This window comes from Tursiops truncatus, chromosome 4 (assembly GCF_011762595.2).
Source record: "Tursiops truncatus isolate mTurTru1 chromosome 4, mTurTru1.mat.Y, whole genome shotgun sequence".
Classification (NCBI taxonomy): Eukaryota; Metazoa; Chordata; class Mammalia; order Artiodactyla; family Delphinidae; genus Tursiops; species Tursiops truncatus.
Window position 1 is genome coordinate 39,188,092 of NC_047037.1, and position 26,140 is coordinate 39,214,231.

The 26,140-nt window shown below is 40.7% G+C and overlaps 1 pseudogene; it reads right to left on the bottom strand.

The window, feature by feature from the left end:
• Positions 1 to 11,763: 11,763 nt before the first annotated feature.
• On the bottom strand, positions 11,764 to 12,074 carry LOC101316671 (U6 snRNA-associated Sm-like protein LSm7 pseudogene; annotated as a pseudogene).
• Between the last annotated feature and the right edge of the window lie 14,066 nt (positions 12,075 to 26,140).

Genomic DNA, 26,140 nt, shown 5'->3' on the forward strand with positions numbered 1-26,140 from the left:
GGGTGAGAGGAATGGAAATCAGATCCCAGGGCCCACCAAATGTGGAGCGTATAATAGGAGAACCCCACATTAAAGTGGAACACAGAGGTCAGCTCATCCCCTCCCACCCCACTCAGAGAGCCATGGAAAGAGTTGCTTTAATCCAGCACAGAGCAGAGCAGGAAGAAAAGAAAAGGAAACCCAGACCCCAAGAGGCTGTAACCATAGGAATATTTGAAGCCTAAAATGTACAGCCCCAAATTTGTATCACTGCCCAAAATCTAGTTTAGAGTGGTACCAGACTGTCTACTCAAACCCCCAAAAGAAGCAAGTGCAAACTTTCTCCAGAGGAGAAATGAAGTTCATCTTATAGAGCCTTTGAGAGTCCTTAACTTATACTTTCTCAAGTGTTATGAGCAGCACAGAATCAAAGGTTACCAAGCACACAAAGAAACAAGGCAGCAGGAGCAAGAACCAGTAGGAAGAACAGACAGCAGAATCAGACACTCAGAAACTTCCAATATTGGAATTACCACATTCAGATTATTAAAAGAAGATGCTTGTCATAGTTAAGAAAATTTTAAAGCTTGAAAATATCTGAAAGGAGCATGAATCTATAAAATTGTCAAAGCAGTTTTTTTTAAAGGGTCAAATAGAATCTCTGGAGATTAAAAAGTACAATAATTAATATAAAAAGATATGTATATGTATACATATATGTATATGTATAACTGATTCACTTTGTTATACAGCAGAAATTAACACACCATTGTAAAGCAATTATACTCCAATAAAGACGTAAAAAAAAAAAAAGATAAATGTCTTTTCTCCATACTTGAACTTCCTGAGCCCTTATTTCTGCTGATGTGGGAATTTCAAATGTATTTGAAATGTATTACATCTCCAGGTTACACTTAGTCTCCTTGGGGTAAATATTTAGTAATCAGTACTCAGTAACTCAGAACTAAATAAGTTCCAGGGCTTGAACATCCTTGGATGGTGGTTTGGTCTGTGAGGCCTTCTGTCCTCTTCTGGTTTCTAATCCTGCTTTCTCCCCTCCTTAGGCATTCATTGGCCTCTCTCCTCAGTTGTGCCCACCATCAAAGCCCCCGCACTCACTTCTGCACTCTCTTCACTCAGATAACTCTTGTTCGTCCCAACTATAAGTCCTAGCCTGTGCCTCTAGAAAACATGGAAAATTCCCAGCTGCTGGGCTACCTTCTGGGGCCATACGCTCTCCATGGGACAGCCTCAGGTCCTCTCTGCCTAAAACCTCACCTAGGGAGCTCTATTTTTCCAGACAAGAAGTGGGGCAAGAATCCCCTGAGTCAGATCCAAACTTTTCTGGACATTTTGTCTTTCACGACCCCACTCCCCTCCCTACCCAGACTCAAGCAGAATGGGAAAGAGAGCTCTCTTTTCTCCTCTCCCTCTCTGCCAAGCTTCTCATCCATCCCAGAAATGCTTCTGTCTCCTCTCACACTGCAGGAAAATATTCTGTGCTTATTGAAGAATTTTTTCCTGTTTTATGTTTATTGTATCAAGTCTATGCTCTGAGACCTCCATGCTTTGTCTTGATATTCAAACTTTTGGAATGGAAACCATAAACAAATAATAACATAAAAAATTTTCTCTTATCAAGAATCTTGCTCTCAGCGTTGAAAGCTCTGGCTTTGAAGACTGTCTTTGAAAGCTCAAAGCTAAGAGTATGACTGTTTTTACCAGCTTGTGTTCTCCCTTCTCTAAGACGTATATTTCTCTCAGGCTGAGAGTAAAGGGAAATGACTGAGAAGGAAAAATATAGTCAGTAATATTTCAAAATATTATTCTGCTGCATCAACAACTTTTCTTATCCAGTCTCTACAAAAAGAAAATGTGTTTAACAATGAACTTGGTATAACAAAATTATCCTGTGGCAAAAATGTGTGGGCCATAGAGTTTTGTTATATAAGGATTCGATCAGCCCATAGGTTTCAAGAGCAGGCCACTGGCAAATTGTATTAATTTACCATGCATTTCTCATAACACAGGTCAAAAATAGTGTTATTGAGATAACAGAAGATTTGGAACAAAGATATATTTACTTTGGCTAGTAGCTATGAAGATAGAATCCATTTTCTTTTAATCTCAAAATCAAGAGGGCTATACTGTTACCATGATTATGTCACCCCTAAATGTCATTAGGGAGGGTTTTGTTTTTTAATAAGAAATCATGCCATACATTGACGGTTCAAAAATGACTCTACTCATCACCTAAAAATATTACAACATTTATCATTATTAAAAATAATTTGGGTTTCATTGAAGAGTAACCGTTTTTCACAAAAATTCTAAGATCTTTCTTTCCTTTGAGGATAAAAATATATATAAAGGGAAGCAGGTGAAATCTGCCAACTTTATATTTGGAAAGAAATACAGAGATGATTTTCCTGCCAGCAGTCTTGGATATAAACCAAGTAGATAAAGTTATCAGAAAGGATTAATTGGGTCCCAACATACGTAAATGAGCTGCCACTTTTGGTATGCTGACCATTAATGTTTTAGAGTACAGTGCCTCTTTCAGCTAGAATTGAAATGTTCCCGAAGACCAACTGGAAAACACATTAAGAATACACTGGAATATCCATAAGTTTTTGTAGCGTATCTCTGATTGTAACTACTGATAGAGCCCATATCAGTCCTATGGAATCAGCCTCTATTCTGTACATCTGTATTTAAAGCAAACAACAACAAAATCCTCCAATTATCAGAGATTTAGCTATGAAAAAAGGATTCACCTAGAGCTGAAATTTACGAAAACACAACTATAGAACCTTCCCATTCTTAAGATTTCAGTTTAATAAGTTTTTGAGATTGTTTTTGAAAAGTGAATCTATCCATTATTAAGTCATTTACAGAGCGTTAGAGTTCAGGGTACATGTATCATGAAGGTCAGTGCTATGGTTTCCACAGCAACTATAGCTCTGTCTCACTTGACTCCTCACTTTGTGCTTTATTCAGCCTGTGGTAGTAAATTCAGGCCCATGGTGAGTACAAGTAGGTGAATATAGGCACACACGCACACCTGTGTATAGATAAGGTCTCTTCTGTAAGACCTGGGTTTTCCTTTCCATCATGTCATGATATACTTAACCTTTAAGCTTGGAATCAACAGAGCCTTTTGCAGGCCTTTCAATTCCCAGGCATTGTAGTAAAATACTTTTATAATGAGAATTATGACCTCTGGCATATTTTTTAAAAAGTTAAATGATCACATGTTCAAATAACCCAAATCTGCTAAGTTTACAACTAAGAGACCTGTCACTGATTCAAGAAAGGAGTCTTCTCTTGAGCCCACTGCTAATTCCAGGAATGAGATTGATAGAATAAGGGGATATTTCAGCTCAATTTTCCTTGAAACCAGGTATCTGGGGTTAACACAACAGCACTTCAGTTCCATCCAACTGAGCTGCTCAATTGCTTTGAGATTCTTGATAGATTGGCTGATTGGACTAACTGTATCTATCACAGCAGGCCCCAGTGCTTGAATGCTTGCTGTGTAGTGCAATTAACAGGCCACCAAGTTATTTAGAAGACTTGTTCCCACCGTGAAAGACAAGCTCCATCCCCAAAATTCTAGAGCTTCTTGCTCCACAGTTTTTGTGGCAAGAATTCCTCCTAACGGAAACCACTGTTTGCACCTTTGGTGTTCATTTATGAAGACATCCAACAAATATTTGTAGAGTGCCTACCATATGCAAGGGGCTGCACTGGGCAGTCTAGGCCCTATGTTGACTCTGTCTTAAGTGCCTTGAACGGGGGTCTGAAAAGGACCCACAGCAAAGTGAACAGTGTTAAATGTCCTCACTCTTAGGTCGTTCTCAGCTACCAAACCCTTAATATGACCTTAGCATAGCCACTGCCATGTTTTTGTCTTCCATTCCAGGCTTTCATTTACCTCCCCAGGTACTGCCCTACTATTTTTTTTTTTGGCCGTGTTGGGTCTTCGCTGCTGTGTGCAGGTTTTCTCTAGATGCGGCAAGTGGGGGGCTACTCTTCGTTGCAGTGTGCAGGCTTCTCACTGCGGTGGCTTCTCTTGTTGCGGAGCACGGGCTTCAATAGTTGTGGCATGTGGGCTCAATAGTTGTGGCTCTCAGGCTCAGTAGTTGTGGCACACAGGCTTAGTTGCTCTGCAGCATGTGGGATCTTCCCAGGTCAGGGCTCGAACCCGTGTCCCTTGCATTGGCAGGTGGATCCTTAACCACTGTGCCACCGGAGAAGTCCCCCTGCCCTGCTACTGATCCATCCTCCAGAGTCCCCACTCTTCCTTATTCTCTGTGTCCTTTCCTCTTACCAAATAAATCACAACTTGATCCCCACTTTCATCTCAACCCTCCCTCCCAGCTTCTCACACCCAGCTTCTCCAGCCCTCATCTAGTTTCCTTTTTTTCTTCCTTCATTCCTCTCTCACTGAGGATTTCGAAGTCTTCATAGGACAGGGAGATCCAAGGCACCATGTGGCTTTTGTCTCAATAGTTCAGGGCCTGATATGGTTCAAGGAGTCAGTTTGGGACTCAAGAGTTGAGCCTCCTTGGCTACATCCTGGTTAAATAAGTGCTCTGGTATTGGTGTGAGGATCTAGCCACTGTTCATCTCACTGCTTTTTCGGTAAATGTCTCCATGTCCCATACAAGCCATTACCATTTTTATCTTCCCCCCGAACCAGCCTGAACTTACAGAGAAAAGACACCATCTATAAATTCACCCAAACCAGAATCCTAGGAATGATCGAAGGCCCTCCCTGCTCACTAACCCTTCCTTATCCCTTCCGTCACCAAGCCCTATGGGTTTATCTTCACTGTCGCTGCCTTATTTAGGTTCTTATCACCTCTGGCCTGAATTATTGCCCTACCCCCTCACTGATTAGTCCAATCTACCACCACCCACCACCACACACCATACTGGTGCCCCCACCTCCATCCATCAAATTCATGCCTCCAAAAGCAACCATGGAATTTTTTCCAAAATATATGTCACTTCTTGGCCTGAATCCCCACAGCTTTCAGAATAACATTCAAACTGCTTGGTTTATGACACATGGTTCATGATCAGATCTTGCTTCCATTAGTAGCTTCCTTTCCCAGCAACCTACCATCCACCCATGCACTCTTTATTCCAACCATATAGAACAGCGCGTGGCTTCTGTAACTTCTGCTGATTCACACCTGCGCTATATCACATGTACCGCCTCCTCCTGGAATGCCCTTCTTCTCATCGTAGGGGAGGAAAAATGAATTTTCCCTCTGTCCTTCTAACTTCCCAGCTGTAACAAAAGGCAGATTAATAAAAGCAAACAAGTTTATTAACATGTATACAGGAAAGATGCCCAGGGAAAAATAAGTAACTCTCAAAGAGGTGGCTTTAGGATCCAGGCTTAAATACCATCTTAAGCTAAAAAAAATAAAAAATGGTGTGGAGGAGGCCAGTTATGGGGAGACGGCCGTGAGCAGGAGGGTTTGTTATGTAGTTTTACATTCTTTTAAATCTCCATTCATGAGAGTTTCTGGTGATTTAGTCATCTTTCTCTCGCTGGTAGGGAAAGGGAAAGAAAGAGAGAGAGGCTCTAATAAATGGAGATTTCCTTTATACATATAAATTTCCCTGACAAAAGGGTAACTTCTACTCTGTTTTCAAAGCTTTTCCTCTGTCTGCTGTTTCTTAAAATAATCAGCTCAAAATAACTCTGCCAAAAGGGCACATTTTGGGGTGGCATACTTTACCACCCTTCACCTTGAATAGTCAAATGAACTCTCATTGATCTTACTGATCCTTCAGAGTCCATTTACTGTGTGTTGTGCACTGTGCTAAGAGCAGTGTATGTGTCCCTTGAACCGTAACTCCAATTTAGATGTCCTTCATTTGAGCTCCTAAGCATTCTATGAATACCTCTATTAGAGCATCAATCATAGACAACATTCATTTTGTCAGCCTCATTCATTTATTCAACCAATATTTATTTACCATATGTCATACGATAGTGGGCAACTTAGACAAGTTTTCTACTCTCCAGTTCTTACAGTCTAGGAAGGAAGAAAGACACCTGAGAAATAACAGTAAAGTGGGTAAGTGTCATAGGAGGGAAAGTGGAAGGTTCTGCAGGTTATGGGGCTCTTAACACCAGCCAGCAGGTCAGAAAAGGCTTCTCTAGGGAGCCTTCCTTCAGCTGAGGCTGAGACATGTTCTAGGCAAAGAGTCAGCCCATGGAAGACCTAAAAATGAGAGAGCACATGCATTTGTAGTGAAAGGAGTTCACTACAAACGGAGACAGTCTGGCAAGACACCAAGTTGGAGAGGCGGTAGAGGCTTGGGCGAGTGGAGGGCTGTGGAAGTCATTTTAAGGAATTTAGGTTCTTATCCCCCAAATAATGGGAAGGCCATTGATCAGAATAAGATAAGAAGGGAGTGACATGATCAGACTTGCCTTTTAGAATGATCGCTGTGGCAGCCCATGAAAATGGAGTGGTTGGGGCTATCAGGAAGAGGTTAAATGCAGGGACACGAATTAGGACACTGTTACTAATCCAAATGAGAGATGATAGTAGACGAACCTAGATAGTACCAGTAGGGGTGAAGAAATGTGGACAAATTTTAAAGCTGCTTGGGAGGTAGAATTGACAGGGTTCATTGACTTATTAGAAAAAAAGACATGAGGGAGAGGGAGTCAGGGATAATCCCAAATTTCTGGATTTAGAGGATCGTAGGTATCGTTCCGATAATTGGGAATGTTTGGATGGAGAGGCAGTTTTAAGAGAAAGAAGAAAGCTCAGTTTGGGACACATAGATTTTGAGGGAAACAAACAAGTAAAGTTGTCCAGTGGACATTTGAACATGCATGGACCTAAAGTTCAGAGAAGAAATGAAGACCAGTCTGGAAATGGACATCTGAAAGTCACTAGCATATATGTTGTGATTAATTAAGGCCAAGAGGATGAACATGATGCCATTAGACAGTAGGTCTAATGAGGCAAGAGCCGCACATTATTTACCTCTGTATCACCAGGGTCTAATATCGTGCCTGAAACAGAGTAGGTGCTTTGATCATTTTATTGAATGAATGAATGAGTCAATGAATGAATGTGAGTGAATAACTGAATGAACAGTGTGAAATACAACCAAGTTTAATTCAAAAAACTGAATATAAAATATTGAAAGATTAAAATTATTATGGTATTCATATGCACCAAGTTTTTAGAACAACAGTACTGGAATGGATAATCTAGGGGAAAATGGTGCATAGAATAATAACCACTCCGAAGACAAATCAAATGCATTTCATTTGTACAAATTAAAGCACAGTTACAGTCCCAAAATTACCAAAGCAGATTGCAAATGCTATTTTATTATCAATATTTATACGTGTCTGTGATGGTGCAATTAAAATTTGATAATCATATTTGTCTATGCATAATGATTAGCAAGAGACAGAGTAAAGGGATAGTTAAAGAGAAGCAAAAGTGAGCAACCTTTAAACCTCACCTTTGGCGTCACACAGACCTCCTTTCAGCAGTGGCCTGCCATGGTGCCTTGCTTTCCATTTTCTACTTGCTCCACTCACAGATCTTAAATGTGAAGATACAGCAAAACTCCTCTTGTGTATTATAGTGGTAATTTTCTAATTATTTTCAAAGGGAACTCTTTGAATCTTTTTGTTCTTTCATTGAACATAACATTTAAATATAGGAACACAGTCTCTGGAACCAAACCCTGTCTACCAGCAAGGGAAACGGATGTTGGCTCCACTACTGAAAGACTCTGTCCCTGCTACTTTGTAAGCACTTCTCTTTTTTTTCTGTTGATTCTTTCATTTCATCAGAAAGCCTAGGAAGTACAACTGAGAGATTTTTATTTTCGATTTCTGTTTCATAATCCCAGTCATTAGTACAAGGCCAAAAGATAAATCTCAAGTGAGTCGTTATCAAATGCATACACAGTAGGGGGAAAACATCCCTGCCAAAGGCAGACATGGGTGCACATTGCAATGCACCTTTTCAGTAGGTGGAGGAGCTCAGCGAAGGTTGTTCGACCTGTCTGGGCCTCCGTGATCTCATCTGTAAAGTGAGGGATCGGATTTGGTTGCTTCTAAGACCCCCTACTAGCTCTATAATTTTATTATACCCTCAGGAACATTTTATTATTTTAAACTATGTAGACTTTATTAAATTTGACGTTGCTTCATCATTTTATTATATCTGTTCTCTGTTAAATACCATTTTATGATATACTGACTATGTCTCCATGGCTGGTGGAAACTAAAGGGCTAGAGACATAGGATGAGCATGGGGATGTGATAACACTAACCATAGTGCTTCCATTCTTTGGGTGTTTACATGGGCCAGGCATTGGCCTAGGCATTTGCTCTACCTCATTTAATCTTCACAGCAACCCCATATAGTAAGTATTAATATCTGCTTTTTATAGGAGATGAAACTTACGCTTGTATGTATTGATAACTTGGCAGCTAGAAAGTGGTACAGCTCAATTACAACCCCAGGCCTGCCTGCGTCCAGAGCCTCTGCTCTTAACCACTACGTTAGATCTGGATTTCTGGCTGGGTCACATTCTGAAGGTTGGCATGAACCCAGTAAAACCAGGTAGCACTTGGGGAAGAGAGTTAAACGGAGCTATCGTGGGTGCTTATCCCAAAATACAGACTTGAGAGGTAAGCAAGGGAGAGAAAGCTAAAAGTGTGCTGGAGGATTGTTCACGCTGTGGTTGTAAGGCTACATGATAATGTCACGTCCAAGAGGAGAGGCAAGAATAGACATGGGAAAATGAACAGTTGGCATGGGTGACCTGTAGAATCTTAGCAGAATTCCCTCCAAGTGCTCATCATTAAGGCCAGATACAGCAGGATCATGTGGAAATTCTCCTTTAAATAGTACTAGTGGTGGCATAAGGAAATAGAGTGAAAGTATCCATAAGACAATGGAAATGGACCCCAGGAAACAGATGGCAAGTAGTTTGTGCTCAAGAGAAGCACATTAGAGAAGCTTTCTGAATTGGTCAAAGAAGGAAGGGAGAGGTGGAGAAGATGCACTGGGCAGAGATCTCATGTGCCTGAGACTTACGACTAGGAAATACAACAGGCGTCATTGGGACTGGTGTTCTGTAACGCCAGGCCATCTTGGTTCACTTCGTGAAGCCCTCAGAGGCAACCACGCCCACTGTTTAGAAAGACTTTAATCTTAACAAAAGGTGATTTAGAACATCAAAAGTAAGTGGATTGCTTTCATCAGAAAAATGCAATTGGTTCTTATAAAGTATTCTTGCTTTTAAAAAAAATTAATCTGAATCTAACCAAACCTCTATATTAGTTATTAGTTTACAGCAAATGGAGGGGATAGAGAAACAAGTTAAATGATACCACAAGGAAGTAGTCAGCCAAATTTTATATTTTATAAAATCCAGTTTCTCCAACCACAAATGTCCCAGTTTCTCCAACAGACTAATGGCATGAAATAAGGGGAGATAAATGGAATAAAAGATACTTAGATCTTAATTTAGAAAGAAGTAATTGGTGTAAGAATACAACTTGTAGTCATTTCAAGGAAGTAATTGGACAATAGAGTACGTGTGTGTATGTGGGTTTCCACTGCTCTGTTGTTTGTAATGGTGGAAATGCAATGCTTCCACTGAAAAGGATGCAGTATTGAGACAGAAAAGTAAAGTAAGAGGGAGGAAAAAAAGCAGGGTACAGGCAGTATGGACCATATGCATGGTATGGTAATCAGAAAACCTAGATTTTAATGTAAGGCTCTGTTAGACCTTGAGCAAATCAACCTCTCTGAGACTCTATTTCCTCATCTTAAAATAAGTTATAGTTCCTATCTCATAGAGATGCTATGAGAATTAAATATAATAATGTGAAGCACAAAGCTTGGCAGAGTAAACATTTGCTATATCCTCCTAGAATATACACCAGACTTTCTAGAGTGGTCACGGCTCTCTAGAGAGGAAATTATGGATTTTTTCCCTTTTCTGTTTTAGTTAGAATTTCATTGTCATTCAACTCTAAAGTTTTTGTCATTTTCATTGTAAGAATACATGTGTGTATCCTTCAAAAATATTAATAAACTCTATTTCTTAGAGCACTTTTAGGTTCACAGCAAAATTGAGAAGAGAGTACAGCATCTCCACATATCCCCTGACTGCACACACATAACAAAATCCCCCACTATCAACACTGTGTCCTTTTTGAACCATGAGTTAGTTAGGTCTGATTTTTAATTTTCAAATAACTGGGAATTTTTAACAGATAATTTGATATTTAGTTGCACTGTCATCAGAGAAAATGGTTTGTATAATCTTGATTCAATAAGAATTTGTACTTAAACTTTCATTTTCCTATATAACCTAATACATGGTAAATATTTGAAAAGAAAGTATATTTTTCATATGCAGGAGTCTATATATGCTCTGTCATTCTTTAACATATATTTTTAAATCCCTGACTACAACTGTGGATTTGTTCATTTTTCTTGTAATTTTTCTTGTGTTTTAAAGGTTATATAGCAACCCTCTTAATCCTGATTGATCTTTTTTGCCTCCTGTTTTATTTTGTTATGTGAACTATTTACATAAGGTAGCACAGGAGAAGTGACAGCGAGATGGGAAGACTTCCAGCAGTGCAAGATTCAGAATGCAGAAGGGTGTAGTGGTTACTGGCATGTTCTTTGGATAAAGACTGATCTAGACTGAAGTCCAGGCTTCTCATGTCTAAGCTTCAGTGTACTCCTCTGTACAACGTGGCTGATGACAATAACAGTACCCACTCCAATCCAAACTCACATCTGGTGGTGCCTTAGGCTAAAGGTCGGGGCATTGCAGAATCCAGAAAAATTTCCTAAAAGTTGTAACTGGGAAATAAATCAGTGTTGACTTGAAATAATGCATGAGCTTAAGAGGGCTTACCTACTTGTAGCAATGAAAAGGGAATTATAAAAAATCATTTCCTAGCTAAACTGAAATCCTCAGGGGGTCATTGTAGTGCCACTGGTCAGTGTTCTTGAACCCTTGGTTCATCACCAGTTTTCAGAGGCACTAGAGGAGCTGAAGAAATCCCCTGATTTCTTTTGCATTTTATCACATGCTCCACAGGCAAAGTGAAAGCTTTCCTCAGTTCTCACTTTGTGAGTAAATTCTAACTAAACCAAAGTAATTTGTTAATTCAGTCATAATATTTCTGATAACCCAAGAAACTATAATAATCTAAATAATAATGGGATTTCACTTAATGCCTGTTCCTTTTACTTTCTTACATAAATTAAGACCCTCTGTCCATCTTTTCTCCATGAAAGTACATAAAGCCAAACCTAATCTTCTCCTGACAGAACACATCCATAAAAATGAGCTTTGAAGTCTGCAGATCGCTAAAAGGAATGTTCTGCCTGGAACGGACAGTTTATAATAGTTGTGAACGTTTAACTTTCCAAAGTGTCCACAAGATTTAATAGCTTTATCCAGCTCTAAAAAAAACATACCCTTCTCTGGCCCTCATTTATCTAGAGATCAGTTCAGTTTATTAGCAAATATTTGTGCTCTGCTATGTGCCAGGCACTGTTCTAGGCTTTGGGGAAACAAAAAGTGGTTAAGACATGGTCCATGGTGAAGGGAATCCTAGTCTGTTTAGTAAACAAGCAAAGCAATGAATTAATACATTCATTTTACAAAAACATAAGCTATACAAAAAGGAAAGTTCCGTTCTTATGGGTGGCCTGAGTCCTGGGGGAGGGGCGGCCCCGGCCGCTAGGCATCTTGCTGCTGGATGAAGGGTTGGGGATGGCTTTCATGCCGTCCTGCGGGCAGATGAGCACCACAGAGGTGCCCCTGCACACCACCAGGCCCAGCTGCCGGGTGTCCTCTGTGAGCTCGTACTGGTCGTCATGGTCTCTCATGTACTCGATGGTGCCGTCCAGCATGAGGCTGAGCAGCGGGTCAAACCCTCTCAGGATTCCACTGGCTTCTCGGCCTCCTTAGAACTTCACTAGGGTCGTCTTGTCAATGTATTTGGACAGGTCCAAGATGCTCTCCTTCTTTTTCTTCTCTTTGTCCGCCATCTTGCCCAGCCGCGTCGCTGCCTATCTAGGTTTATATCAGAGGTTGAAAACAGGTAAACTGAAGACATTTGACCCACGTGGCATTTTTGTTTTTAATCCAGAAATTTCAAATAGAAATCTGAGTTTTGGGGTTGTCGGGAAGAGTCAACAAATGTGAAAGAATGGCACTTTGGACTAACTTTCCTGTATTGCTGCTGTTAACCAGAATTAAGAAGCCCTGCTCCCTTCAGAAGGGACACATACTCCCTCAGGCCAGCCTGCTTCACATACTTGGGTTATCTGTCTGGCTGCGGGAGGAAGGAAGCCTGTGACCTTGATCTTTACCAAATAATCGCAAACAAGGTGGTTTGCTGAGTATCAGTGATCACTCGCACAGCACTTATAATCTGTGCTTTGATACTTCTTCGTAATCTAAAGATAAGATTCTAAATTAAATTATTTTTAAAAATACAAACCCCAGCATCGTTAGTAATGCTGCAGGAGACCCTCAGCAGCCAGGAATGATCTGGAGGTTTCTCTGACTAAAAGATAAAGGTTCTAAATATATAAAACTATCTACAGTGAACTGGACCAGATTACTCTATAAAAGAGTAGTTCCTGAACTGATTTTGTTCAAAATGGCAACATACATGTTTATAATGTTTTTGAGATCTTTTCAGCAAATAACCTATAAGTGTCGTACATGGGTAAGGAAAAACATAATTGCTGTTAAGCAGAGAACATCTGTAAAGTAATGGCCCATGTAGTCATAACCTAATTTGAAACGTGTGGGGCAGAGCTCTCTATATCTGAGAGAGCCAGTCATTAAGAGCAAGAAGCTAAGCTGAATTCTACAAAGAAAAAAAATGCACTCTGAAAATAAGTTGCCCAGCTTCCTCCTAGCAGGTGAATTTAGAAACTGATGTTAGTTTCTGATTAAAATTTTCAGAAAATGAGTACAGCGTTTGAAAGTGCAGTTGCATTCCTGCCCTTAATTTTCCGAGGTTCAACCACATGAATTTAATTATACATGGTTTATACATTTTAAAAGTTTAAAAATGTTTTTTCCAGTTCAATGAAAGGATTATTTTCTAAACCAAAGTATAACAAGAGTTTGTGATGATCTCTTGAAACAAGTAGACTTATCAATTAGGCTTGTTAAAGCCAGTCAATGATACAATTTTTCTTGCATTTCCATTTATCAGTATAAGAGTGACAATTCTTTCTTAAACAATTGTCAGTATAGGGCTTCCCTGGTGGCGCAGTGGTTGGGAGTCCGCCTGCCGATGCAGGGGACACGGGTTCGTGCCCCGGTCCGCGAAGATCCCACATGCCGCGGAGCGGCTGCGCCCATGAGCCATGGCCGCTGAGCCTGCGCGTCCGCAGCTTGTGCTCCGCAACGGGAGAGGCCACAACAGTGAGAGGCCCGCGTAACGCAAAAAAAACAATTGTCAGTATAATTGACAAACTACATGCATTTATTCTTCATCTGTTTGCCATTCTCTGAGTGCTGAGGTGTAAAGGAGGAGGCGTTTGTTTGGGACCTTGAGTTGAATTCATACCTCTGATCTTAATTCAGCCAATGATTATAAGCCAGTGTAGTACCTTTCTGCCTGGACTGGAGAGGGAAAGGAGGACCATTCATAAAGAATCAAATGATTTAAGAATTTGAGCTTCAAGTATCAAGTAAAGTTCCAGGGTGCTTATAGTTTGAATGACTAAAAACCTTATTCCACTAACCATTTGCATTGAAGGAAGTTGGTTTTCAAAATCTTCTTCTATAAATGTTCTCTTTCCCTAATCATTTCCCCCTGATTAACCTAAGAACACATGGCAGAGGAAAAATCACGTCAAAGCTTGGCAGTAAAGTTACATTTGCCATTAGCTTGGGATGGATTTCACCCAAGATTTGGAGCTGACCTACCATAGAGATATGGGTAAATTATGTCACGGAAGAACTGCAGGACTGAACTAGAGGTCCCACAGCAGGACCTTTCACAATATTTTACAAAAATTGGATTCTCGAGCAATCTTGCTACTGGAGCCAACCCCTGGCACATCTCTGCTTTTGTGTTCCTAGCATTTCTGAGGCACCAGTGTCCCCCAATATAATGCACTTCATTCATACCAGCATGCTTTTGAATGGCATCCACTTACACAGTCAGGGTTTTATTCCTTTTTTTTTTTTTTTTTTTTTTTTTTGCGGTATGCGGACCTCTCACTGTTGTGGCCTCTCCCGTTGCGGAGCACAGGCTCCGGATGCGCAGGCTCAGTGGCCATGGCTCACCAGCCGCTCTGCAGCATGTGGGATCTTCCCGGACCGGGGCACGAACTCGTGTCCCCTGCATCGGCAGGTGGACTCTCAACCACTGCGCCACCAGGGAAGCCCCCCCCTTTTTTTTTTTTGGGCTGAGTTGGGTCTTCGTTGCTGCATGTGGGCTTTCTCTAGTTGCAGTGAGCAGGGGCTACTCTTCATTGCGGTGCACAGGCTTCTCATTGCGGTGGCTTCTCTTTGTTGTGGAGCACGGGATGTAGGCGCACGGGCTCTAGTAGTTGTGGCACGTGGGCTCAGTAGTTGTGGCTCGCAGGCTCTGGAACTCAGGCTAAGCAGTTGTGGCGCATGGGCTTTGCTGCTCCGTGGCATGTGGGATCTTCCTGGACCAGGGCTCAAACCTGTGTCCCCTGCATTGGCCGGCAGATACTTAACCACTCTGCCACAAGGGAAGCCCGAGCATTTTATTCTTAAGAAGGAAAGAACACAGGAATTCAGAGAACTTGAGTTCTTTCTTGTGTGTTGGCCTGTATTTGGACAAAAACCATTCTTCTCGGTCTAAATCCAAACAAATTGTCATTCTCCAAACATACTCTTGTGGCTCTTGCCTGTGTTTTTCTCATGTTCTGAAGTATCCATCCCATGTTTCTCACTTCTTAAGCTCCCACTCATCCCTACAAGTAAAGCCTAGCTTCACCTCCTCTGGAAAGTCCTCCATGACGCCCTCTCCCAAGGCCTTCTTTATCTGCATCAAATAACATTAAATACAATGTAAGGTAATTATTGTTTTATCTGCCTATCTGTCTGCTATACAGAGGGTACAGGTGACATGTCTTTCCTATACACTTAGTGCCAAAGGTTGACCTGGGGCTCATAAAACATGCTGAATGAATAACTGAATGAATGAATATACCCATACTAAAATCTCACTAGAATGTTATTTCATTAGAATAAAGACCGCCCTGTTTGTTGCCAGTCAGTATATTGATTCCTATGATTTCCAGACACCTCCTTTTTAAATCAGGAAAGTGGAAAAACAAGTTCCCTGCCACCTAGCAGTAGCTTAATAAATATTTCTTGAATGAATGAACATTTTTTAATGAGAAGCTATTTTTTGTATTAGGCAATTCTGTTGGAAATTAAAATGAGAATTTCCTTTACAGAAAATCATCTTTCTTCAACACCATTTAAAAAATTTGCATCCTGTTCTTGAGGCTAAAAGGATCAATGGCACAAGTACAGCTAGGGCTTAGCAGCAATACAATTGTAACAGGATACTATCTTTAAAAATTAATTTTGTGCCTTTCTTTTCCCAACCTTCTTTTATTTGACCACATTGCCTCAAAGAGAGCAGGATGATTAGGTTGAGAATAAAAGAGAAGAATGGTACATGTTCCGCTTCGCAGCTCTGAAGCAGGATTTTGCGAATAAAAGGGACCTCTTGAGAGAGCCCAGAGATCATGACATAGACACGGAAAGAGATTAGATGAAGGGCCAAACCACCAGCCCCCATGATGACAGCACTTAGGGACAGGGAATGGAAGAGAAAAGGACCTGACCTGGGGTACCTGTGAAGTACCACAAGGAAGAGGCTTGGTGGAGGTGAAGATAGGCAACATCAGAAGATTCCCCAGCACTGCTGGAGTTCAGCACCAGGGGGAATCTGAGACTACTAGTCACCACTTGAAAGAACACTGCACAAGGCATAGGCCGAAGAGCTACTTTGCTAATCCTTCTATCAATAGGTGTCCTCATGTCACCTGTGGATTTTCCAACCTAAGAACATTTACTTGTATCTCAAGTCTTTTCTGAATTCCATCCATACCGCCCCATGTAAATAATCCCCATTTTTTATTGTCCAGGATACCTGTAAGCCTCCTACCAGTCCCTTAATAGGGTGAATGAGAATCCTTAGCCTCCAGTGAGCTGGAGAATAGAGTGGCATGGAAGAGAGGGGCCCAGCGCAGGTACTTGGGGGCCACTGGACAGTGATTAGATAATTACCTTTATTACACATATTTTAAATAGAAGTGGAAAATTTCTTCAAACTCTATATCAATCATAGGTAAGATTAGCATCTTACTTTAGAGTCTAATAAATCTGGTCAGAACACACACAAAGTTCGGATCTTTATCCTGAGTACTGAACATGACGAGCACACATTCCAGAGAATGTGGACAGATGATCATACGAGGATTGTCCCAGGTACTGGACACATGCAGCCCGAAGCAGACAAGACTTGGATGAAGGCCTTTTTGTGGGTAAGGAAAACTGGAGTTCATTAGTATGCTCCCCTGAACAATGGCACTAGCAGTCAGAGTGGTCCAAAGATGTTTCAAGAACAGTTGGTTGACCAGTTGGTTAGAATGATTCCATGGGACTTCTGATGGGTGAGTGGAATAATTAGCAGCTGGGGTGACTTCTGACTCTGAGAATCTATAAGTCTGTAAAGTAAAGATAAAAAGTCTTATTAAATCAACCAATAAACATTTATTGATCACTCACTATAGGTCAGGCACTGTGTTCTAAACGCTGGAGATGTAATGGGGCAAAATGACATGCAGCTTACGGTTTAGGGGAGAGAAGCCAGACATTGATCAAATAATTAAACAGATATAAATTTCAGTGGTGACAAGTGTTGTTACAAATAAGAAATCCATGGTGCTATGAAAGCTTTCATGAGGGCAAGAAGGTGAGGATGGCTCCCGGAGAATATGACTCTTGATTAGAGATCAAGGATGTGTAGGAGCTATCCAGGAGAGGAGGGAAGGGCAGAGCAGCCAAGGTCATTGGAAAAGAGCAGCCCTGTCTTTCCATTTCCTGGTGGAAAGCAATATGCCTCATTGAGAGACAATCTGGCCTAATTATTAAAAGATAGACTTGAATTCCATATCTTTCACTCATGAGTTGTGTGTCCTTGAACAAGTTATTTAGGCTTTCTGCACCTAAGGGTTCTTACCTGTCAAATTAGGAAAATATCTATCTCACAGCGTCGTTGGCTAAGGTAAATGAAATAATGAATATAAAATGCTTAACCCAAGCCTAATACGTAGTGTTTTTTAAAATTTGTCTATAATCCATAAATAGACATGATGTGACAATGACAATTTATTCATTGAAGGCAAAACATAAGCCTTTTCAACTGCAAACCAGTATATTCTGGGACATTAAGTATCCCAGTGTTGAGGCTGGGAGCACCAAACCATTAAAGGTAGGGAGAGTGTGAACCATGGTCCACAAACTTGTCATGAAAGAAATCTCACAATTCTTCCTTTTTCTTTGAATCTAATTAAATCTTATTCTTTACCCAGGTCAAGACATTTTTTTGCTAGATCAAAGAATTCAAGCTCAGTTGTGATTGGATTCCTTCCCCCTCCCTAATCTTCAGTCTGTCAAGGTTATTAGTGATTAATTCATTGACAGAGATAGCTTCACCATTGAAGGCAGGCACCTCAACCGACCAAGGTCTCTGTCCATTTCCTCATCTGGGCACTCACTCCTCTCTGGTGGTGGTGGTAGTGGTGCTTCTTCCTCTGCTTCTCCCCATGCCTCATGAGGGAGGGGTTGTGCACAAAAGCATGATTATTCTTACACCTCTTTTCTCCCATTCCCTCCATCTTCTGCCAGTGCCTCCAGTGACCCCAACTGGAAACCAAAGAACAAGGGAGCCTGGTAATGTAATCCTCAAGGGCTGGGCTTCTCCGGCACAGAGTAGGTTAGAAGAGGGCAGAATGGATGGAAGCAGGGGAAGGGTGATGGTAAGTGTAGTGTAGTCATCTGTGATGAACATTTATGCCATCAAAAGAGATTAGCTAGTTTTGAAAAGAAAAAAGCATAGAAATGAAGAAACGATTAGTAGTTTTTATGGGTGGGGTTGGGAGGGAAGGGGCTGTCTATAAAAGGGCAACACGAGGGATTCTTGTGGTGATGGAAATGTTCTGTATCTTGACTGTATTGATGCCAATATCCTAGATGTGATATTGTACTATAGTTTTGTACGACACTACCATTGGGGGAAACCAGGTAAAAGGTACACAGGATCACTAATATTATTCTTAAAACAGCATGTGAATTATCTCAAAATAAAATGTTTAATTAAAAAAAGAAAAAACAGGTTAGCTTAAGATCAGATGCTAGATGTTTTCTGGCCTTACATCATCAAAGGAAGTGTAATTATTTGCTTCCCCAAAAGACTGAGTGTTGCATTTGGTTTACACAGAAATCTGTAGCTCCTGGGATTTTTACTCAGTAATAGTCACAGAACAAATTGCTTTTTGCTAAAACGTGCCGCATTCTTCAGCTTGATCACATCTTTAGAATATTCGCTAGATTGCAAAATCCCAAGCACACCCATGAATAGCCTAGGTCTGTTAAGACATAGGCAGAAATACATGCTTGAGCACACGAAAGCAGAGAGGACTGAGGAACAGGGGTCTAGTAGACATAACACAAGGAACAGAGTAGGAAAAGTGAACGCATTTTACTTAAATATTTATTCTCCATCATATTACAACAAGGATTTAAAATGGGTTTCAAACATAATACAATAGGATTTTTCTTAATATGTGAAGAAATGTGGGTGAAAAGAAAACCAATGAGTAACAATGAGACACGGTCAGGGGTGGGGTTAATACACAACATACAAGCATGATGTCACGTACGCTATGAGAAGTCAACGACTCAGGTGGCCTTTGGCCCTACCTTTCTGATAGCCAGTGCAAAAAAGCAAAACCTGATCTATTACATGCTTATAAGGTAAAATTTGACTTGAAGGAAACCTCTTTGCTGTGTTGTCACAGAGGTGACATTACAGTTTATTCAACACCCTTAGGGTTAATAGAACAACTAGTTTCATCGTTCAATAAAAGCAGTTCTCTCAGGGGCCTAAATGATGCAGTTTAGATGTACAGCATTCTGGCTTTGATTTGGGGGGCATTTTGGAGTATATTCGAAATGGAAGAGTTATATCCTTTAAGAAATAAAAAAAATCGTTTTCAGCCAATCTGTAGCTAAGGAATAGTGAGGTGGCGAACTAAAATTCCTATAGGGTCCAGGAAGGTAAAATAACTAAGAAAAGTGAGACATCTCTTAAACACACACACACACATACTACAAATACAGTGGAAATGGCCTCCAGTTGGGGAGTTCACTAAGATGTGGTGAGATCTATGCAACCTACAGGCCACTGCTCATTACCAGTCTACTGTTACCATAACCAAAATCAGGGCTGGATGTTATCAGAGCTCCTCTTTCTCCTATATATTCGTCAGAGTTCTGTTACAGAAAACAGAAACCACTCTAGCTATTGTAAGCACGAAGGGCAAAGGGCTTCAAACAGGGAATTAGGGTGTGTTAAGGCTGGGCCTCCAGGGCTGACCACCAGAAGAACAATGAAGAACCCATTCCCCTGACTCTGCCTCAGTCAGGAAGATGGGAAACAGTTCAGTTTCCCCTGAACTGTTAGCTCTAGGAACAGGCTGGAGATTAGGTCGCTACTGATGCTGTCACTGCTGGCTCCAGAGCCATACCTCACCTTTTAAGTCCATGCTGGCAACGAAAATAGCGACCAACAGCTGAAAGATGCTACTGATCTCACCCGTTGGTCCCCACAAAGCTGCTGTCAGGGATGCTGCTACAGAAAAACCCAAAGCATCCTTGACGGGCCTGCCACCAGGGGCCACTGGGACCTCTGCCTTTTACATCTCCCCTGAGTGCATCTGATTGGTCTAAGCTAAAGGTCACTTCCAGATGCCCAGTTTAGAAATGTCATTTTTAGCTGCCCAGTCTCTGGGGGTAGGGAGGGGTGTGTGGAATGCATGCGGAGCAGCAATCTATCTTATCCACCACAATGTATTTTTATGCAAAAATCACCTGAGCTTTTAAATGCTGGGAATTAAATTGATTTTTAATAAAAATTAACAGGCAGACCAGTAATGTGGGAGTTGATCAAATACGTCTGTTGACAGATTCAGCTTCATGGCAAGTAACCAGCGGGTAGTGTTTGGTCCGCTTCAGCACATGGAAGAAGAGAAGATTAAGCCCTGCCCCCTCCCCATCAGCCGATATATGAATAACAGTTTGTATGGTGCTGGGCTATATTCAAAGCACTTAAAATGTATTTATTACAAATGTAGTAAATGCTTGAAAAAACAATATTCTACCAACACATAAGTTCATACAGTAGAAGTTAGTTTTTCTTTGCTCACTTCCCGCTGTCACTCCCCAGATGTAACTTCAGGTAGCATTGTGAAATAAATCAGACTTCACCATGTTTGAAGTTGACTCTTCTAGAAGCACCCTTTGTTTCAAGTGGTCTACCAAGAGAAAGCTAGAATCAAGTGTTTGAAGCGTTTGGACTCATGTGAGAATCTATCCAACACATATTTGGGGGTTTAATTAGGCTCGTGAGTCTATTGACTAAGGAATGGGCTTACTACTAAAAGCAGAGTTCATATTCAGTCTGGGAACAAATATAATTTCCTATAACATATTTTATAGCTAAGTGAACAAATACCATTTCCTGTATCAGACATGTTTTACAAGCTTTGTGGAAATCTCGGACTTTGTGGTTAATGGTCATATTTATTGCTAATATTTGAAAATCTTAGTGTCGTCCTCTTCTCAGTAAACATGAAAAGACAGGAGTATAATATATTATATTCTAAAACACCGTAGGCAAATATTTAAATTTAAATTAGACCTTTGTTCCCCTGTGTTGTCTTTCAACAATGTTCCTCGTTTATTGTGCTCCTGTTTTCACCAGAAAGTAAATATTCTCTAACCTTCTCTTTCTTGTCTTATGGAAAAGAGTAATAATCAGCACTTCTCAAAGTACTTGGGTCAACAAGACATTTCCTTCTCAGGGCATCTCATCAAATCCATAGTGATCTATCATTTTATTTGCATTTAGCCAAGGTCAAATTAAGCTTCTGATTATTATATCCACAACTGTGTGACATATACACTTAAGCATTTATAAGATATATATTTTGTGTGTATGTATAGAGAGAGACCTGTGTGTACATGCAATGCACCTTTGTATGCATATCATTTTTTTCAAGCACTTTCACATATTTCACAAAGATCCCGCTTCCAAATACCATCACATCAAGGGTTAGGGTTTCAACATAAAAATGGGGGAAAGGGTGGAGATAGGTACACAAACATTCAGTCCCCTTAACATGAATTTAGTCCATAGCACTTTCTTTCTTTATAAATGTAAATATTTAAAAATTAAGATATACTGGGGCTTCCCTGGTGGCGCAGTGGTTGAGAGTCCGCCTGCCGATGCAGGGGACACGGGTTCGTGCTCTGGTCTGGGAAGATCCCACATGCCGCAGAGTGGCTGGGCCCGTGAGCCATGGCTGCTGAGCCTGCATGTCCGGAGCCTGTGCTCCGCAATGGGAGAGGCCACAACAGTGAGAGGTCCGCGTACCGCAAAAAAAAAAAAAAAATTAAGATATACTGTTTATTCTCTTTACGTGTTCTTTTCCTCTAGAAATAGGAATATATCACAAATATATTTCCATGTCATTAAAGAGTCTTCTATAAGAACATTTTTAATGATTATCTCGCTGCATGGTGTCACAGTTTACATCATATCCTGGGTTGGGCTTTTAAGGGATTCCTATCCTTCACCATTCTAGATACGCTATGCTGATTTAATTTCCTGTCTCTTATGGAGCATGGCGCACCTAACCCTCACCCCACAAACAGCCCCTGGAAGAAGTAACCCTGTACATCCTATGACAATTCTCTTCCCAGACCAACAATAGTTGATTGGATGAAGTCAGTCAATCTATTGGCACTCAGCAATCAGTCCAAATCAATCAAGAATTTTAACTAAGAGAAGCAGAAAACGCAGAAGACAATAGGCATTTCAAATGCTTTCATTTGAAAGCCTTGCATGCTTTGCAACCTAATACTTGCAACCAAAAGAAGCTAGACTAAAAAAACTGTGGCAAAGCTCAAGGCTGAATCTTTCTTTTTTAACTGATTCATGCTTATTTCATAGAATAATGCTTAGAAGTGGGATGCTAGCTCAACTTTATATATTTAAAAAAATTTTTTGACTTAATATTGCCAAATTGCTCTCTAGAAATGTTAAATCAGTTTATTCTCTTTCCAACCATCACTAAAGATTCGTTTTTCGATTTTATTTCCAAAATCGTATCTCACTGTTTTAAGTTGCACATTTAAACTTAAAACAAGTTCCAAGTGAGCTTTAATATTTTCTGTGGGCATTAGCCATTTGTATTTCTTCTTTCATGAATTGCCGTTAGTGATCATTTGCCCGGTTTTTTCTGAAATAATCATATTTTTCTTATTGATTTAAAATAACTCTTTATATGTTACAGACTTTAATCTTGATCAGGATCCTTTTCATTGTGAGCTAGTGGGAATTAGAAGGAAGGCAGAAAAAGATGGATCAAGGATTTGGGTGAGGGTCAGCAGCCAAAAGAGGGTCAGGTCAGGGGACGCTCCACCTCCTGACTCTCCTTCCTTTTCCCTAGTTGTGTCTTAAATGTGGAATACAGGTGTTGCTGGATACTCACAGAGACTTTCAAAGGGGTATATAAACAGAGAGATCTTTAAGTCCAGATCCTCACATTTCATATAACTTTTTCCTTAAATCGACTGCCTGAGAGCTCCTTTCCTACCTCAATTTTCCAATAGTGCTTCTCCTATTTAGAAAATCTCATTAAGGTGATTTGCACTAGTTCACGCATATTGGGAGACATTGCTATAACTACCTTTACTCCCATCTATGTGAACAAAATTTCTCAGTGTTTTTACTGAGATGCATTTTCAAAAATTAAAAATTATTTTTCTTAAGAATGGCCTATCAAAAGTTGTAATATAGGGGCTTCCCTGGTGGCTTAGTGGTTAGGAGTCCGCCTGCCAATGCAGGGGACACGGGTTCGAGCCCCGGTCCGGGAGGATCCCACATGCCGCGGAGCAACTAAGCCTGTGCACCACAACTACTGAGCCTGCACTCTAGAGCCCGTGAGCCACAACTACTGAGCCCACGTGCCACAACTACTGAAGCCCACGAGCCTAGAGCCCATGCTCCACAATAAGAGAAGCCACTGCAATGAGAGGCCTGAGCAGCGCAAGGAATAGCAGCCCCCACTCACTGCAACGGAGAAAGCCCGTGCACAGCAACGAAGACCCAGTACAGCCAAAAATAGATTTAAAAAAAAAAGTTGTAATATATCCATGCTGTTTTGATCAGTTATGGCGTATATTGGTCAGGATAGTTTAAGCTACCTTACAGTAACTAATAAACCTAAAACGTCAATGGCTTACCCAACAAAAGTGTATTGCTAATTTTTATATCACAGTCTGGTGAGGACAAGGAGGCTCTTTTAGGGGACTCTTCTCCAAGGGGGCCTTAGATAACTCTGCTTCCATCTTGCATCTTTGCCATCTCAGAGTTTCCAGCTTCCAACAGAGAGAGAGAGAGAGAGAGAGAGAGAGAGAGAGAAGGAGAACTAGAGCTCAACTCACTGTGAACTAGGACAGGAAACAATACATCACTTCTGTTCAGACTCCCAAAGGGACACTGAGAAATATAAACTTCCTGTACCTCCAAGAAGGTAAAAGGATGTGGTGAACACAGCATTATTTCTGCCACAGGTATTCCCAATAATGATTGTAATGATGACTCAATCCAGGTGAATTTTTTTTAGCAGTTAGAACCTTATGACCAGAGGTAAGAAAATAAATGCTCTAATTTCACCTTATTTTTACAGAGAAGTATGAAATGGGAAATAGTTAAATACTCTTAATCACAAAAAGACATTTTATTAGGATAAAATTCGGTAAATGAATAGAAACAAAAATACAAGGGGAAAACGAAAAGATATAAAATTTGCAACTCTTACCTAGTGTATGATAGCAGGTATCAATTTGCTGTAGTATTTATTCCATTCCATTCCATTGGATTTATCATTATTATTTATTTATTATGATGAGTTAAGTAACAGTATCACTTTAAAAAGCTGATACTGACAACAGACCATAAATTATATCCTTTGCCACTGTTCAAGATTTTGATGAAATGTTTTAACATTACAACATAAAACTGAAGGAGGGTGCATAGTTTTTCAAAATTCCATTAGGAGATAGTGAACAAAAGCATTGCAGCCCAGTGTCCTATCCTATCTTTAAGGAAACACCCACCCAGTTTGATTTCTTTCTTAAAAAACTAAGAAAGAAAAATACACTGTAATGGAACTGCTTCTGTTGCACTGGACTTGCAGACGCCATGAGCTGCAAACCACAGTAGTTTATGACACCAACTTCCCAGGAAGTCCAGAGATAGAGAGTACCGGGTACAGAAACATATTTCTTGGCAGAGTTCACATGTCAAGGTAACAACCAGACCCACAGTCAGCCACGCCCTGCTTAGCTTTGCGGTCAAGGTCAAGCTACCTTAGGATTTAAGTCTTCCGCCCAGGAGTCGGTGAATTCTTGCTGCCTTGTTCATCAGCTGGTCATATTCATCCACTCTCCCAGCTAAATAAACATCCTGCCACTTTACAGAAGAATCTAAAGCAGCCTGTCTTTTTGACTGTGGAAGATGGCAGTTTTAGACAGGGTTCTAGCTCTCCTTCCTAAAAAGGCCCATTGACCTTTATTGCAAGTGAAATAGCTTATGGAAACAGTAAATGGCTAACCTCACTATACCATAAAATAGAGCTCCCTATAGACTCTTCTCTCTCAGCTCTGGCGAGAAGCCTGTAATAGAACTCATAAAAGCCTCCGTGCCATTCCCCAGGTGCAACCCTTACAGAAGTACAAATAGGAAGTTTCCAAAATTGCTTGAAGAGAAGATAGTCTAAGAATAATGCCAACTATTTAGCAGATGTTTCTTGACCGGAATTTTGAGATCACTTTCTTTTTTGCATTTGCTCTTTAACTAGTGTAAGTGACAACTGACAACATACTGGAAACATAGGAGAGGAAGCTTACATTAAAAGGCAATTGAGAATGCCATCTGATTTGGAGATTAAAAAGATAAATTCTACTTTCTGAACCAATGAAGTTAAAAGTCATAAAATAGAAACTTTTGTCAGGTTTCAAAAAATAAATAAATACCTGATTCTAAAATATTGATTGAGGGCTTCCCTGGTGGCACAGTGGTTGAGAGTCCGCCTGCCGATGCAGGGGACACGGGTTCGTGCCCCGGTCCAGGAAGATCCCACATGCCGCGGAGCGGCTGGGCCCGTGAGCCATGGCCGCTGGGCCTGCGCCTCCGGAGCCTGTGCTCCGCAACGGGAGAGGCCACAACAGTGAGAGGCCCGCGTACCGAAAAAAAAAAAAAAAAAGTCAAGAATTCAGAAAGTCCTTTTCTGACCAACACACAGTCATCCCCTTCACATATCTTATTTTATTTTCACTATGGAGTTTATCACTACCTGACATTTTCTCCTTTATTTCTTTATTGGTCTCTCTCCCCATGAGAATGTAAGCTCCATGATGATTGAGACTTGCCCATTTTGTCCACAGCTATAACCCCAGGGTTCTGAACACAGCCCAGCGTGTCGTAGACTTTCAGCACATTTTGTCAAAGAATGAGTAAATTCCCAAGCCTCAGAAGGAGCATGGACCCACAAGGGGCAGAAATTGAAAACCCAGATACAAATAATATTCATTTATGTATTCATTAAAAAAGAGAACAAACAAAGCAATAAGACACAAAGAATTGAAGGATCTTATGGAAAGAATCAAGTTTCCTAGAGGAACTAATGATATTGGGCTTCAATTCCCTGGGCTAGTGTGGGGCTGGGGGACAGGGCAAAGTGTGAAG